The sequence below is a fragment of the Octopus bimaculoides genome, chromosome 17 (assembly GCF_001194135.2).
Source record: "Octopus bimaculoides isolate UCB-OBI-ISO-001 chromosome 17, ASM119413v2, whole genome shotgun sequence".
Classification (NCBI taxonomy): domain Eukaryota; kingdom Metazoa; phylum Mollusca; class Cephalopoda; order Octopoda; family Octopodidae; genus Octopus; species Octopus bimaculoides.
Window position 1 is genome coordinate 30119283 of NC_068997.1, and position 2180 is coordinate 30121462.

General features: G+C 32.5%; 1 long non-coding RNA gene across 1 annotated transcript; it reads right to left on the minus strand.

Annotated features, from left to right (window-relative positions):
- Nucleotides 1–838: 838 nt before the first annotated feature.
- Nucleotides 839–1925, minus strand: LOC128249659 (uncharacterized). The gene is made up of 2 exons (XR_008265769.1): nucleotides 1829–1925; nucleotides 839–1161 (listed from the first exon to the last, which is right to left on the minus strand). It is a non-coding gene; the product is annotated as an uncharacterized LOC128249659 (long non-coding RNA).
- Between the last annotated feature and the right edge of the window lie 255 nt (nucleotides 1926–2180).

Here is a 2180-nt window from a genome sequence, read left to right on the forward strand (position 1 = left end):
CTCTTTCATTCATCAAATGCCACGTATCAGGCAGGTTTCAAATGATGAAGGCATAGCAGAGTCAACGGTGGTTCCCCAGCATGGATGCAATTTTAGAGCTGAAGCGAGTTAAAGAGTTAAAGAGCTATGTATAACTCACCAAAAATCAGAACTTATGGAGTTGCTGTGTGTATGAACGAATTTCTATTGAATTTCGTTTTGCCTGTTATTTATTTCGTATTTCATTTGACCTCTACTGACGTTATATGCAAAATAAGTTGCTGAAATGCAAAGTTTCGTCCAAAGAGTAAACAAAAATTTTAAATTTAAATTTGGCTTTGTAAACCTTGATCAAATTAGTTTAGAATTACCTGCTTAAATAGCTTTTGAGAGACCAGAGCTGAAACTCAAAAAGCTTTTCGGTGCTTCGTTACGGTGGAATGGACATACAATAGTTCTTGTAAACTGTTTACCACATTCTTCAGAAAAGGTTTCGATGTTACCTTCACCATTTTTTTTAGTTTAAATTGCAAATCCTTTCACTTTCAAAAGAAATCAACCAAACGCAAATGTTTTATTTGATATATTATTTAGATGATGGATAAAAAGCGTTAAAGATTCGGTTTAACTGCATGTAGTATTTAGTTTAGGCCCGTTACGCTTTGAGATCAAATGCTGTCCAGGTTAATGCTACGTTTCATGTTTTGAAGGTCGATTAAATAATACCGAAGTTCTCCAGAGTTACTTGGGTAAATTTACTAATCTTATAAACCTTCAAATGTGTGAATGAATTTATAAGAGAAGACTAATTTGAAAGGAAAAACGTTAGTAATAAATATAAATTAACAAAAGAAATATCTGAATTAAATTGATTTTATTAGTAAAGAAACACACTTTTTATTTTATATGATTATTATTAGCAAACATGATCCGTTGAAGTCTTGTTCACAATTCATTGAGAAGTAAATCATTTTCAGGTGAATTCCATTAAAGTTCAGTTCAGTTTCTTTAGTAAGCACTTAGTGTTAGTATATGAAAAGGCGATACATGTAGAAGATATACATAAACGTGAACAATCCAGAACCGAGTGAGCATCCATTTGGGCCTCGGTTACAAGGTTGTGATATGGATTTTGTTTGAAGGAAAAAGTTGAATAAGCTGTCTGGCCGTTAATTTCTTTTTCTGCAACAGAGAAAAAATATGAAAGAAAAAACACAAGAAATATAGCAACATAAATGAAATGATTTCTCTTCATTGACAAGGTACAAGGAAAACGAATAGATGTGGTCTATTGATTCGATAGATCGATGTTATTGATGTTCCGTTTGAGCATCTTTAGGTTAGTGTGAGTAGGGAGTGAGTTCCTGAGTGCTGCCTAATCTAGAAAGGAAGGATTGGGAATAATAATTGATGAGGGATCTGGCTGTTGAAATAGCATGTATGAGGGGAGAGGGAGAAGGGGTAAGTGGCTGGTTATCTTTGAGGTAGAGAGGTTCTCGTATTACCAGCGAGATTTATTGGGGGTATTTCTGAGCAAGTTAGTAATGAAGCGTGTTGAGATTTTTAATGACAGCGAGGATTAATATTAACCCATCTTCCAGATTTTAAATGTATTTGTGGATTGTTTTACATCCTTTTTACATGACTATTAATTTACTGTTAATATATTCGATTAAGAATTAAGTCTCTAAGTAGAATTACTCATGTGAAGTGGAAGAAAGACATATTTATTAATTTCTTAATTCTTTTTTTTTTGTGTGGCAAGAACTAGAGGTCAATGAATTAAAGATGAAGAACAAGAAACAGAAACAAAGAACACAAAAAAATAAACAATAAAAAACGGTCTTACTGTTAACGAAATAATACGAGTCGAAAATTCTGATACCACATCGCACGGAGTTAATCTTCTCCAGTGTATTTGACAGTTTGAAATCGTTCCAAAGTTCTGAAATAGAATAAAATAGTTTCTTATTCTTCTGATGAGCTTAATATCTTTCGTGATTTATTTAATATTGATCAAAAAATCCTCATCTCTTTAATACAATCGACTTCCCTATTTATATAAGATGATTTTACATGAGAAATCATTACTTCTTTAATATATGTTGAGTTTTATTTACTATCAGTTATTTCTAGTATTCACACGAGGCCTCAGTTATGAAGGGAGGGGACAGACGTTTATAAAGATTCCAGCTACTTTC